Genomic DNA, 14,764 nt, shown 5'->3' with positions numbered 1-14,764 from the left:
AACCACGTGGACACTTTTTTGGGAATCTGTTACTTGTCCATACACAAAAAATCTTTTTTGTATGGATCGTGGACAATCGCCATACCCCCCCCCCCCCCTGATGTGTCCACGTGGTTTATGGATGGTCCCATACCGAGAAGATCGACAGCCAGAGAGTCGACTGTAATACACTCAACCCCCGGTGGTTGGTCACTTTTTCGTTTGACATTTTTTTAGTTTGTACCCCGTTGGTTGGTCAAAGTCAAACTAACAAGTGACGAACTGTCACTTTTTACACGGCGCTCACGCACACTTTCAAAACAAACGTTTGGTAGTGTGTGTGAACTCCGTGTAAAAGGGGTGTCAAACTAAAACGTGACCCCGTTCGTTTGACAACAGTTGGTGTCAAACCATCGGGGTTTGAGTGTAATAATGTACAGTCGACTCTCTGGCTGTCGATCTCCTTGATATCAATATTGTTCCATCTGTCATTTAGTTTGTAGTTTGTTGATTTTTTCGTCAGCAAAAAAAAAAGTGTTTGGATCGTGCTCCAAATTTGACTGGGAGTTCTTTGGCCGAAGAAATTATAAGACCCGTATTTTTTTTATTAGCCATGAGGGTAACCTACGCTGTGTCAGGGTGTTTTGAAAATTGTCCACTTTCGTCGATTTTGCGCTGAGGCCTTTTTTCCACGCTTTTTTCGTTTGATACATCCCTGTCAAATGTATAACATTTATAAAATGAAAAATATTTTAAAAAAACTTAAAAGATAAATATTTAGAACAAAATTGACTGTGTTTATAAAAGATTCAAAATGCAGTAAGAAGTCGTCAACTGAACAAAACATCCATGCACGAAAAACTAAACTAATCGATCAAACGTAAGGCTGGTTTCCGGATTGTTGAAATGCAGGGTCAAGTCTACCTAAATCAGGTCTGCCCAACCTTTTTGCCCTGCGAGCCTCTTTGGTTTTTCTGAAGTGGAGACGGGATGTTTTTATTACATTTTTTAACGCAAAAAAAAACAAATCAAAGTCCAAGAAGTAGTGTTAATGCATAACTTGATGCGAAAAACCCTGTTTTACTGTGTTCATTTGAATTCCGCTTTATATTTAGAACTACGTTTTACTTCCCCATCCGTTGGAAGGTTGGAGCTGAAGGGAATCGAACCCAGGATCATCCGCTTACAAAGCGGACAGTGTAACCATTCTTTTACAACCCCCGGACGACATCCGCAAGGTGGTCGAGTTGCGAGTCGTGGGGGTGTAATAAAACAAGTTAAAAGGACAAACAAGACGGTTTCGTCCAACGAATAAAAAACACATGAGGATCTCTAATTGAGTAACGTCATGATTCGAATTCCCGGACGCTTCGAAACCCGCACACCTCATCTTGTTTTATCAATTTTTTGGATATAAGTTCGCATTTTGAATGTCAAAACTGTGTCATTTGATGAATTCTAACATCAACTTTCATTTAAAGTTTGTTTGATCGCAGTAGTTAATGTCATAACAATTAAATAACATAAAATTATAAGATTACCAAAAATGCGAAACATTTCACTTGAAATATTTCAAATTCAAAAATTATATGCTACTAAGTGTCCGGATTTCGAATCATGACGTTATACGCAGAAATTTTGATGGACGGTGTAATCTTTAGTGAATATATCGCAAAAAATAATTTAATTCCTTAAAATTTAAATTCCGAAATTCCCGTGCCTGAATACATACTCTGATTTCAGTTTTGTAGTGGTACGTTTTCCCCATCAACAGTTGCTTTCACTACCTCGCACTGGCGGTTGTAATTTTACCAGGAGTGGGGTGTTTCTTCCGAAGGACCTTTTTCCTTTCTTGCCGACAATCGGGCCTCCTCCGTACGTGCCGTACCTATTGGCTAAGAAGCTTTTTAGGGCCGCCAGCCAGCCTCTAAGCTTTTTTCGGTCTCCCGAGGCCACAGGTTCTGAAACAAAATTCAAGCCGACAAATGCGGCTACAGGTGTGTTTGCTCGGTGTCGGGTTTTCATCGCTTCTTCCGTGAATTTTGAGTGAGTTTCAACTAAAGAAAATAATATTTTTTTTATAACATAGGTATCAAGAAATTCGAATGATTTGTAGATTTTAAATCTTCTAAGAAACTTTAATTTTTTTTCTTGCCCTTTTCAGTTGTTCTACCAGATTCCCAACGTGTTTATTTGTGAGCGTCTCCGTTGCAGTGTATGTGTTTCCTCACTTTCTAATGCGGTACACCATTCCATTATGGATCCAGATGCGGCATTTTAAGGCAGGCTTTTCCAAGCTTCGACCCCGGGAAATTCTGTGACACAACACTATTTCCATTGCCACTCGCTGCCCGGTATGGTAATCAACGTAAGACACTTGAGGAAAGTTTGCGCTTTCTAGCAAAAATATAAAAAAAATGGTTTAGTTAAATTTTGTCACACAGTGTAGTACATTCAAAGTTCCAACCAGTTAACAAAACCAACTCCAGAAGCTTATCGGCAAATGTTGCGACGGTCAAAACCTACGCCAGTTGTTTTATTAGTTTGATAAATTATTCATGCTCGGTCGTAAACTCCGAAAAGAAGCCCGGAAGTTTTCCTTCCTGGCAAAGAGGGATGTCGACTCCATTCCTTCCCATCCTTTATTGTGACCCACATTCCACAAGTTCTCCAGCACTTGATGTAGCGAGGAAAATGGAATAATTAACCCTTTAGCTTCTGGGGCGTGTTACTTATAAAATGAAATGAAAATACATTGTTTATAATCTTTTTTGGACGAAATTAACCTTGTAGTGTCTAAATGGTTTTAATGTGAGTACATTTTGTTGAGGAGGGTAAAAAGAGCAACCTTTCCTCTACCATTCTACTTAAATTGTAGTGACTCTGGAAATGTTCGTTATTTTTCGATCTTTAGCCCCATAATTTGTAAATAGCTTGAATGTATTCCTAATAAAGTCCAAACTCATAACAATTTGAAGGGATAACATTTCAAAAGGGTTAATACTTGTGTATTCAAGCCATCTTGAAAAGTTACGATTGTTTTTGATTTTTTTAAAAGATTTATTAATTAGAAGAATTACCAAATAATTAATTTTTTAACATTGAAAATCGGATCGATATTTGTTGAACTGTCGAGTGAAAAGTGATGGCTCATATGATCGGAGCGAAAAAATATTTTTTTACGGATTGAAAAATTATAAATATAATTTGAAATATAGAAAGGTGGGATAAAAGACTGTGAATTTTACTCAATATTTAAAATGGTATAAAAAAAAGTTACTTAAGATTGTTGATGCCTTCCTCACATAAATATAGGGACCGTGGTGTAGAGGTAAGCGTGGTTGCCTCTCACCCAGTCGGCCTGGGTTTGATCCCAGAAGGTCCCGGTAAGCAACTCTCTACGAAATCGGCCGATTTCGACCATTTTTATTTTTTGTATTTTTTTATTTGACTCAAACTTTGTGGGGGCCTTCCCTATGACCAAATAAGCTATTTTGCGTCATTGGTTCACCCATACAAGTCTCCATACAATTTTGGCTGCTGTCCATACAAAAATGGTATGTAAATATTCAAACAGCTGTAACTTTTGAGTGAATTTTCTGATCAATTTGGTGTCTTCGGCAAAGTTGTAGGTATTGTTGAGGACTTTTGAGAAAAAAATAGGTACACGGAAAAAAAAATTTGGAGATTTTTTATCAACTTTTTTTCACTAAAACTCAATTTCCCAAAATACGTATGTTTTGATTTTCGAGATTTTTTGATATGTTTTAGGGGACAAAAATCCGCAACTTTTGAGCCATAGAGAAACATGGTCAAAAAATCTGCCGCCGAGTTATGAATTTTTAAAAAAATAGTGATTTTTGGAAAAAATCGAAGTTTTATGCAAAAACAAGTTTGACATTACTTTTTAATGCAAAATTGAATTTGCAATCGAAATGTACTTTACAGATTTTTTGATAAAGGGCTCCGTTTTCAAGATATAGCCACGGAAAGTTTGATTTTAGCGAAATATTTGCAGTTTTTCAATTTTTAAAAATAGTGACCATGAGTGACCATTTCTAAAAATATTTTTTTTGAAAAGTTCAGAAAATTTGCTATAAAATTGTCTAAGAGACATTGAAGATTGCACCTCGGGTTGCTGAGATAGAGCCGCTTTAAGAAAAAGAAACACGAAAATTGAAGTTTTCTAAATCTCACCAAAACAACCCACCTTTTTCTAATGACGATATCTCAGCAATTAATGGTCCGATTTTCAATCAGCAACCAGAGGTCCAATCTTCAATGTCTCTTAGACAATTTTATAGCAAATTTTCTGAACTTTACAAAAAAAATATTTTTAGAAATGGTCACTCATGGTCACTATTTTTAAAAAATTGAAAAACTGCAAATATTTCGCTAAAATCAAACTTTCGGTGGCTATATCTTGAAAACGGAGCCCTTTATCAAAAAATCTGTAAAGTACTTTTCGATTGCAAATTCAATTTTGCATTTAAAAGTAATGTCAAACTTGTTTTTGCATAAAACTTCGATTTTTTCCAAAAATCACTATTTTTTTAAAAAATTCATAAGGGACCATCCATAAACCACGTGGACAACTTAGGGAGGGGGGGGGGGGGGGTTCGGCGATTGTCCACGCTCCATACAAAAAAGTTTTTATTTGTATGGAAATTGTCCACGATGGGGGGTTGAGAATTCCAAAAAAGTGTCCACGTGGTTTGTGGATGGTCCCTAACTCGGCGGCAGATTTTTTGACCATGTTTCTCTATGGCTCAAAAGTTGCGGATTTTTGTCCCCTAAAACATATCAAAAAATCTCGAAAATCAAAAAATACGTATTTTGGGAAATTGAGTTTTAGTGATAAAAAGTTGATAAAAAAATCTCCAAATTTTTTTTTCCGTGTACCTATTTTTTTTTCTCAAAAGTCCTCAACAATACCTACAACTTTGCCGAAGACACCAAATTGATCAGAAAATTCACTCAAAAGTTACAGCTGTTTGAATATTTACAAACCATTTTTGTATGGACAGCAGCCAAAATTGTATGGAGACTTGTATGGGTGAACCAATGACACAAAATAGCTTATTTGGTCATAGGGAAGGCCCCCACAAAGTTTGAGCCAAATCAAAAAATACAAATAAAATCCATTTCCGGTTTTGGTAGAGAAATGCTCCGGTGGCAAATTTTGAGACGAGATTTGTCTGATCACGCCTTCCGTCGGACAGGGAAGTAAATGTTGAACAAGCGTTCATGACAATGTGTTCAAATTTCATGGTACGTTTTTCAAAATTGTACCATGGGATTTGAACACTTTGTTCGAGGTTCTCATTTTCATGAACGCTTGTTCACGATTTTGGGAACTTAGGTCGTTAGCTCAGTCTAGGTGTAGGAGTCGTCTCCCTAGGTCCTGTCTCGGTGGAGTTGCTGGTAGGCAGTTGGACTCACAATCCGAAGGTCGTCAGTTCGAATCCCGGGGTGGATGGAAGCTTTAGGTGTACAAAAAGGTTTGCAATTGCCTCAACAATCAAGCCTTCGGACACCAAGTTTCGAGTAGGAATCTCGTAATCTAGAACGCCAAGGCAATGCTGTAGAGCGAATAATTTGATTTGTGATTTTGTAAATTGAAAATATCCGACAAATAAAATTTAACGTTTTCTAAATTTTACATTTATACTAACACAATTTTTATTGGGTTCAGATCTTTGATTACCCGTTCAACGATGGGTCGCCTGACAGATCCGGACAACGTTTTCTTCAAAGTATCTGAGACTCCAAAAAGTGCATAAATAACACTTAAGTTTTTATAACTTTGCTACACCCACAGTTCAGAGTCGAGAGAATCGTTTCCTCAAAATTTTTTGAGGGCTCATAATTCTCTCGCCCATCTCGAGCTCTTATCTTTGTGTCTGTAAATGGTACCACTATTCTCTCGGCTCGAGGCCATTATTCTCTCAGACGAGCGCTGACCAGTTTTGGGTGTAGGGTTGTCAGTTCATCAATCTTTTGAACTTATTAGAAAGGTGTTTTAAATAACATGAAAGGGTTTCTTACAATAATCACACTTTTAGCAAATAATCCGGACTTAAGAGGCAGTTTTAGTAGATTTTGGTCGGTTTGTTTATACATGAGTCCATCATGCCAAATGCGATTGAAATTTGAGGCTGAAAGAATATTAAAAATCTTGCAACAGTTCGCATTTTCGCACGACTTGATAAAAACCAGTTTCCTTGATTAGGTGAATCCAATATTTTAATTGATAATCGCAATAATAAGGTTTTTTCAACATCTGTCGCAAAATCCATGCCTGACTGCTTCCTAAAATTCATATTTGGGCATTAAAGGGCTCAGAACAATCCTCAGACCCCTTTTCGGGACGGTTTCTGACTTGATCCTCAACTTTCACGTCATGCCAGAAAGCGTTCTTGTGTTGTTGTTGTTGTTGTTGTTGTTGTTGTTGGGATGACGTTGGTTTTGGCGCAACAGAATAGATGAAGCAAGTCGCAAATCAACCAAGAGAGGGAGGGGGATGCAATTATGGTGGGCCTGACGGTTAGGCGGGTCCTTTCCTGCCTGGGTTCCGACCCGAAAGTGTCAGGATTTATGACCGAATGGGCAAAATGCAATCAATTTTCAAATGGGTTGAGGTTTTCGTCCTGATGATAAACAAATGAGATGGTGTGGCTTTTGGGGTTAACCTTGTTTTTGGTGTTAGGTAAATAAATAGTGAATTAATATGGCATCTTTCAAATGATCTTATAAGCTAGGAGCGGCCGTGGCTGACTGGTTACGGTGTTCGCTTTGTAAGCGAATGGTCCTGGGTTCGATGCCCATCTGCTCCCAACGAGAAAGTATAGGAAAAATAAATCTCGAAACTCTGAACATGAACGAAAAATCGAAGTCGCTCGAGTCGGGGTTCGATCCCCTGCCCTTTGGATCGGTAAGCAAAAATGCTAACCACTAGGCCATCACGACTTGGTGAGCTATAACTGGAATTAGGAATACTGTTACTCTCAACTATGTACGCGCTGGGTCCTTGTCCATTTGACAAGGGTTCGGAAGTTCTAAATAACGTTTGAATCCGATTGATGCAAACGTTCTTCAGGGCGGGGCTTGTCGATAAAGCTGAAGTACCTCGCGCTCGGCTAGCCAGCGTAGAAATAGGGGGATGGCGTCGCTAATTTTAGACCACATTTTCCACTTTTTCTCATCGAAGCCGACTACTTTATCGACTTCATTTTGCTGGGCGAGATAGGACGCCGTCTATTTTTAGACGATGACTCAGCACTTTTACACTCTTGCGCTTAAAAAAACCAGGTGGCAGCACGATGTAACGCCACGTCCCTATGGGTCACCGAAGCTCGGCAGAGCTAACACCTTCCAAATGCCTATGCGAGTTATTTGCATGTGTAGAATATAGATCTAAAAATACATGGAAACAACTCAATTTGTAAGAAGTGGCCGCGTGGTCCCGTTTGGTTGGTTGCACACACACATCTTTCAAATGATCTTATAAGCTTCTGTACGGAAAGTGATGACATCTGTTTCAACTTAAAGCTACCTTAAATTCAGACAATTTGTTTCCAATTCTCATCCTCGAAATCTTCAGCGCAAACAAATTACTTTATTTCCCCTAAACGAGTACGGGTTTCCCACCCACCCCAGAAGTGGGCCGGAAAATTCATTCGTTTCCGTCTGGCACATTTCATTTCGCTGGAAGGCAATTTTCCTCGAGTGCGATTAAAAACCCCACCCACGTTTCAACGCTCTGTTGCTCATTTTTTGAAGAAGCTGGGGTAAGCGTAATTTGAATAAATGGCTCCAATCGTGCAAATTGAACTTTTTTGGGTAAATTCAAGAAATTTGTTTCAAAACATTAAATAAAATACAGAAAAACCATGAAATTTCCCGCCAGTGATAAGTTTCCCACCATCTACGCTCGTCTTGTCTCTTTTCCACTCAGTACAAGTATTCCAAATCCAAAGTCCACAGAAAGTGTCTTATTACGTCGTCAAGGATGCTTTTCTTTTGCCTCCAGGACATACCGGATTTGGCACCATGTCGTACATAAATCATGCAAGGCGCACACATAAAAAGGCGCCAAACATAATCAAAAAATCATTAAAAGAGCTGCGCCCACGTGCCGTGGTGGAGGTGTGTTCTGCTGTGCTTCTGCCTCGTGAAGAAAAGACGGGAGAGCTTTATCCGCGGATTCACGCACTGGAAACGCACAACACAGCCGTGACGGATACTGGTTCCGCTGGGAAGGGGAGGGGGGCTTCTGACAAATATTTGCGAAATTTATTGCCAGACGTGGTTGGTTTGCTTGAAAGCAGCGATATTGAAATTCTAGCAGGCAAAGAAATTGTTAATTTAAGATATAATAAAATCAGTGTAGTTTTTTTTTTACCAAAATGATTATTCTTGTAATAAATGTAACAACACGGGTAGATATTTGTTTTATAAAACTCTAAAGATCCTCGCTAATTCAACCAGAAGGCTTTTGACGGATCTGTCCCGAGTCAGAGAAATTGTTTTTCAAAATCTTCTATCGATGAATTTTTTTTATCACTTTGAAGGTTTTTAAACGATTACACTAAACCTCAGGTGGTTGGTAACTTTTTAAGTTTGTACCCCGTTGGTTGGTCAAAGTCAAACTAAAAAGTGACGAACTGTAAACTGTAAAAACACGGCGCTCACGAACACTTCGAAAACAAAAGTTTGGTAGTGTGTGTGAACTCCGTGTAAAAGGGGTGTCAAAAGAAAAAGTGTTTGACAACAGTTGGTGTCAAATCATCGGGGTTTGAGTGTATGTAAATACAAGCTGAAATCTTGAAAAAGTGACAGAAAAAACAAAGAAAATTATAAAGCTTATTGAACGAGGATAATCGGGTGGCAAGAAAAAAAATCGTCGAGGACGTACTTGCAAGTACAAAAACCGATTTCTTTGGACTCGGATCGTTTCGCACCCTTCGACAAAGTTGAAAGTAATTGAGTTTCAAATAAACAAATTTTGGTAAGGCGAAAGTTTTAGTTTCGTGATTTTTTTTTTTCTTACACAAAGATTAACAATTGGGCTCAAAATCTACACAGATATTTAATTTTGAAAAAAAAAAAATGGGAAGGCAAAGAATTTTGAAATTGGTTATGCGGAACTGTGTTTTTCGCGAATATTTAACTGCCCCTGACCGCAAAAATGTCCCATATGCATTTGCATCGCTTTTGAGTTATTGATGCAGTTTGTTTCAAAATCGTGTGATCTTTCAGAAAAGCCTAAAACATTCAGTGCCTTGTTCTAGAAATCAGGAGGAAATCCAGTTTTTTTTCGCGAAAACTCAGCACGTAGTTTTATATGTGAGACAAACGTCAAATGCGTTTTCTCAGCTTGCTGTTTTGCGTATGAGACATTTAGCTTTTTGAAGATAGAAAGATACAAATATTTTTATGTTTTCATTTAAAAAAGTAAAAGTATTTTTTGAAAAAGCAAAATTTAGAAATCGGGTTTCGTTATAGAACAATTCCTCCTCAAATCAGGATTTTTTTTTGTACTTTTGACCCTCTCCGATTTCAATGAAACTTTTTAGACATGTTATCCTAGGTCTGTATAAGCCATTTTTGTGTATATGGAGCCAGTTGCACTCGAAAATGACATTTGAGAAGGGCGTAAGGGTTTTAAATATTTTTGTATCTTGTAAAATAAAATTTGCTGTATCTATAAGCCTGGGTGCAGAATAGTTGTCCGCAAAGCGGCCTCAATTTATAACTGTCAAAGCGGAACCAATTTACTGTTTGCAAAATGATACCAAGAAATGGCAAGTATTGTAATCGATCTATAATTTATTTTGTTAGGATTAAAAAAATTACTCCAGCTTTTGAGGTATTCGAAGTCAACAAATCTTTAAATACAAAGATACATAATCTCGGAACTTCCATTCGGTTGTTCTTCTGGTTCACAAAATTCCACCCACTTCTGACGCAATTTATCGTCATATTTTGGCCGCCCACCGTTTAGTCTACGAACAAAAAATGCGCGAAGCACTTAATTTTTCAGCGAAAACTTTAACATCAACAGATTCAAAATGTTTCAAAACCAGTCACTTCAGCAGCAAAAAATATGTCACGCTTGAGCTTGAACAAAGCCTTCTACTTTGTTTATGTTTATAGTAGTAGTGCACTTGTAGTAGTGAGGAGCAGTTGGGAGCATTCGAAAATCACGTTACGCATTCTGTCTTTTCAGCACCCAGGTCTAAACGTCAAAATTTTCAAAAACCGGCAGTGAGAATCGATTCCCCAGACAATTTTACTTAAAAGTTTCGATATTGGCTATTATTCTATGCCTAATCCTTGTGAAGATACAGCGGTTTAAAAAATAAAAATGTTGAAAAAAAGTAGTTTATGCAACAAGTTGCAAAAAGAGGATTTTTTCAGCACGAGTCGTACATTTATCCAACGAGGTTCACCGAGTTAGATAAATACGACGAGTGATGGAAAAATCAAGTTTTGCAACGAGTTCCATACAACATTTTTTGCAATTCCCTAAAACACTCATTGATAAGAATTATAGGTCAAATGTCTATTTATTTAGTCAATGAATTGTTTAAATAAAAAAAATGTTGAAAAGTATTACTTTTCCTAACAAGTGCTGAAAAGTTCAACTTTTCAGCATCCATTTCAGTGCTGAAAAGTAGAACTTTTCAGCATTTGTTTTGAAAAGGGTTACTATTCGATTCTGTTTTTTTGGTAGGGAAAAGTAGGCTGTTTCGTCGTTCGTGAATGACAGGAAAAGTATGTAGTTTCACAACGGAATTGCAAAAATAGGTTTTTAGTGGTTTTTGGCAATTTCTATATGACAGACATGATTTTTCAGTCTCGTGAAGAATTTTATCGGAAAGCTCGTCCAATTCCCATAAGTTTGTCTTTGACAGCATTGATTTTTGTATTTTTTAATTAATAATATAATTTTGCACTAAAATGATTTCTCAATGCAAATGCCTTCAATGAAAACCGAAAATTTCATACTTGATTTTTTCATATACCCCCTAAAGAATTTACTTGAAATTGCGCAAAATCTTCTGTGTCAAGATACCATATTTTGATGTTATTCTGGTATTACAGTATTTTATCAATTTCTTCTGGGATAATTTTAACCAATTTTTACAAGGTCATTAATTTTGCTCTAAAATGAAAACCAAAAATGTTAAGAAAATACTAAGAAAAAAAAATCTTTGATTAACAAGTCAATCGATATTACTATTATTGATTTTTGGTAACTGGAATCCAGTTTCATTTTATTTTTCAATCTTGTTATTTTTCAGAAGCTTCAAAACTTCAAGGATAATCCGTTCATCAATGACAAATGTATATCACTGAGAACAACATGGAATAATCAGGTCAGAAGATTTTGCTGTTACATATGGAGCATTGTGATATCCGTTTTTTCACTAATTGCAGGTGCTGCACTAAAAATGGCATGAAAATACAAAATTTTGGTATTACTTCTGCATATTACAGCGACCAATATGTGCTTTTGGTTGCCCAGTAATAGATGGTAAAATACCATGGAATCATACCAGAATCATGTGTGTGGAAGACCAAAAACTGATGTTCCAAGGGCGTGAGAATACAAAAAAACATGACAATACCAAGTTTTGGTATTCAAGCAAAAATCCAGAATAGCTCAACTTGGTATTGAAATGGTTTTATTTTGTGGTATTAGAATAACATGTTTTGGTATTTTTGTGGTCTCCCAAAGACAAGATTTTGGTGGGCAACCAAGGGCACATTTTGGTCCCTGTTATTTGCCCAATTATTATCAAAATTTGGTATTTCCGTGTTTTTTAAATGGCAATGTCGTGTGAACCTATTGTTAAAATTTGTTCGAAGTGAACAAGAAACTAAAAACCAACCGTCTCGTTTGCTCGGCATTGCAAATCATTCAAGTGAGTAAATTTACTTAAAATAAACCACAGAGTACTAAGCATCATGTTTAAATCTTTGCGATTCACTCATTTTTAAACCATTTAATCTACTTACCGCTCATCATCGCGTCGAATTTCGCAACTTTTTGCAACGCACGCATCCGGTACAAGTCACAAAAAGTTTCGTGTTTGCTCAAACTCGCCCAGAATCGTTACTTCATATTTTAAGACAAAACCCACCCCACACACCACCGCTTTTTTTCTTCTCTTTTCTTTTCTTGAAGCAAAAACAGCAACAACATTTTCCACCCGCCGTGTTCTTCGAGAAAAATCACTCTTTTTGTGTCTCACAGCGAACAAAATCTGCCGCTTTTGCTTCTCGTTTCAATAAATCTTGCGTTTTTTCCACTCCCCTTCCCAAAAAACCATTCAAGAATATTTTTAAAAAGTTTCCCTTTCCGCTCTCCGAGGAAAATGCACTCACGTTTGCTCACACTCGCTCACTCCCTCGCTCATTCCGATCTCACTCTCTCCCACTCACACACTTTAATCACGTGAGTATTGGTGCCTGCTCACTCAGAGGTCGAAAGTTGCGCGCGTCGCCCTTTCGCGCTTTTTTCCGAGAGCGAATTTTCCGACTTTTCCTGCGCTCAATTTCTGCTGTTTAAGGAAATTTGGGCCGGACCGTTTTCGCTAGCAGTAGATGATTTCACCTCGTGGCGCTGGAGGTTTAAGCTCGGTGGTGAAATGGGGTGGTGGTGGTGGGGTTTTCTTGCTTCGTTTGCACTGCTGAGTGGATTAGTCGTGCGTGGATTACCTAATCCGTACTAAATTCACTTGGCGAGGGGTTTGGGTTTTGAATTTTTCCTATTTTGCACTCAATTGGGTTTCGATGTTAAATTGAGCTTTTTCCCACACAAAATAAACACTGATTTTCACGATTTTCCAGCAAATTCCAGAGGTGACTGCAAAAACCGTAATCCACGGGCCGGTTTTTGCAGCAAATCAGCAGCAACAGGAAAACTCCGCGAGGTGTGTGCGCGACTGGTCCAACGGCGAGCAACTGAAAAAAAAATCCACTCATCGGCCACCGCCACGATATTTTAAGATCCGAGCCGAGCCAACAGACACTAAAATATCACTTAGCCACCCTGGGAAAAATTCTTCTTGCGGGATTTTCTTACTTTTCCCCACTGAAATTTTCACTTTTCCTGCAGATTTTCTCCAAATCCCAACCCAAAGACACTTACAAAACTCCCGCAACAACCCCCTCCTGGAACAGCGTGTAAAACTGCGGGAAACGCTCCAACCCGGGAAGACCGCCGAAGGAACAGAAGAAAAAAAACTCCAAAAGGAAAAGCTCCCGGACCGCGGACTGAGACCAGCAGCGCGACGACGACGACGAGGGAAAACCGTGTGCGATCGTTTCGAAGTGACTGCTTCGTCGGTTCTGCTCCCGGCAGCTAGATTTGTCAGGCCAGAAGGTCCCACCGGAGCTCGGAAAATGAGCTCTCGGAAAGAGTGCGAGAGTGAGGGAAAAATCCGCTCGCGCTCAGCTACTCGCGAAGCCAAAACAGATGATTGGATTTGGTGAGCAACAGCTTGGTGTATTTGTGGGGTGGGAAAACGCGGCGTTGCACGCCGCTTTCCCGCAAACAACAGTCCAAGTAAATGTTGAAAAACATGTGCCGGACTGCGGCAAATCGGCTGAGACTGAGAGTGAAAAGTGTGTGAGTTGGACACGCCATCAGCTGTTGCATCGGTGTGGGAAATCAACGCAGGGAAGGATGTACAATTTCAGTCGATCAAATTTGAGGTGTTTGGTCGGAGGGATGTTTACTTTTTGCGTAAAAACATTAACAAATATACTCATTTAAAGTAGTTCTTTAGTCACACAGTAAATCGCACGTAAAAGAATGAAACGAAACTATTTGTTCTACAACCCACAGGTAACAAATTAAACCTGTCTGATTCAGTCCTACACGAAAAAAAAAAAAATGATGATAATATTATTCATCAGGAAATGGTGACAGATTTGTGGCATAAAAAATGTTTAATTTTACCCCAGAAAATGATGAATTTTCATCAGTTTCTTGTGAATATTCATCAGAGTCACATTTTTACACATTTTTTATGTAATATTACTCAAAAAAGAGGTAATAAAAAAGAGGTAACAAAAAAAAGGTAAAAAAAGTTGAATTTTGGAATGTTGAAAATTTGGTAGGTTGAATATTACCTCTTTTTTGAGTAACATTACCTAAAAAAAGTGTAAAAATGTGAACCTGATGAATATTCACCAGAAACTGATGAAAATTCATCATTTTCTGATGTAAGATTACACATTTTTTTGACGCAAAATCTGTCATCATTTCCTGATGAATATTACCATCATTTTTTACTGTGTGCCTATAACTTCAAAACAGTGCATGATGTCATAGTTTATGTACAGTAATTTTTTTTATTGCGAATTTGGTTTAACATCTAAAAATAATGTTAAAATATCTTTTTTTTCTATGGTTATTCAATTATTGTATTCTATTGAAAAATTGGCAGCAGTGCTAAATGAATTTTGTCCAACTCGTGCCATCATTCAAAAGATGGCAATTTTTTGTCATCTAGAGCAAATCTAAATAAGATTTTTCAATTTTTCATAAGATTTTTTCGCCCTCCCTTCAAGTCGCTCCAAAAAATCAGGGGGCAAAAAAGGAAACAGATATCTAATCAACCGAAAACAATTTTAAATGCATTTTCTCGCGCTTTAAATCATATTTAGCATGTCTGAGATCGATCAAAAAAAAAAAAAAAAATAATTTTAGTGGAATTCCAGTGTACAGCACCGCAAAAAGTTTTTTTTCTGCGAAAAAAAAATCTCT

The 14,764-nt window shown here is 37.7% G+C and overlaps 1 protein-coding gene across 25 annotated transcripts in view; it reads right to left on the bottom strand.

Annotated features, from left to right (window-relative positions):
- Positions 1-13,356, bottom strand: part of LOC6032343 (ryanodine receptor) — a 60,306-nt gene extending 46,950 nt beyond the window's left edge. For 24 of the 25 annotated variants that reach the window (XM_038252386.1, XM_038252392.1, XM_038252383.1 and 21 more), the window contains exon 1: positions 13,142-13,356. The gene's annotated coding sequence lies outside the window, so the exon portion shown is untranslated. Of the gene's footprint in view, positions 1-12,708; positions 12,959-13,141 lie in introns of those variants that run through there. The other variant, XM_038252384.1, reaches the window with a different exon arrangement.
- Between the last annotated feature and the right edge of the window lie 1,408 nt (positions 13,357-14,764).

The sequence above is a fragment of the Culex quinquefasciatus genome, chromosome 2 (assembly GCF_015732765.1).
Source record: "Culex quinquefasciatus strain JHB chromosome 2, VPISU_Cqui_1.0_pri_paternal, whole genome shotgun sequence".
In the NCBI taxonomy this organism is placed as follows: domain Eukaryota; kingdom Metazoa; phylum Arthropoda; class Insecta; order Diptera; family Culicidae; genus Culex; species Culex quinquefasciatus.
Note: the sequence above shows the minus strand (reverse complement) of the source record. Positions and strands in the feature narration are given on the sequence as shown.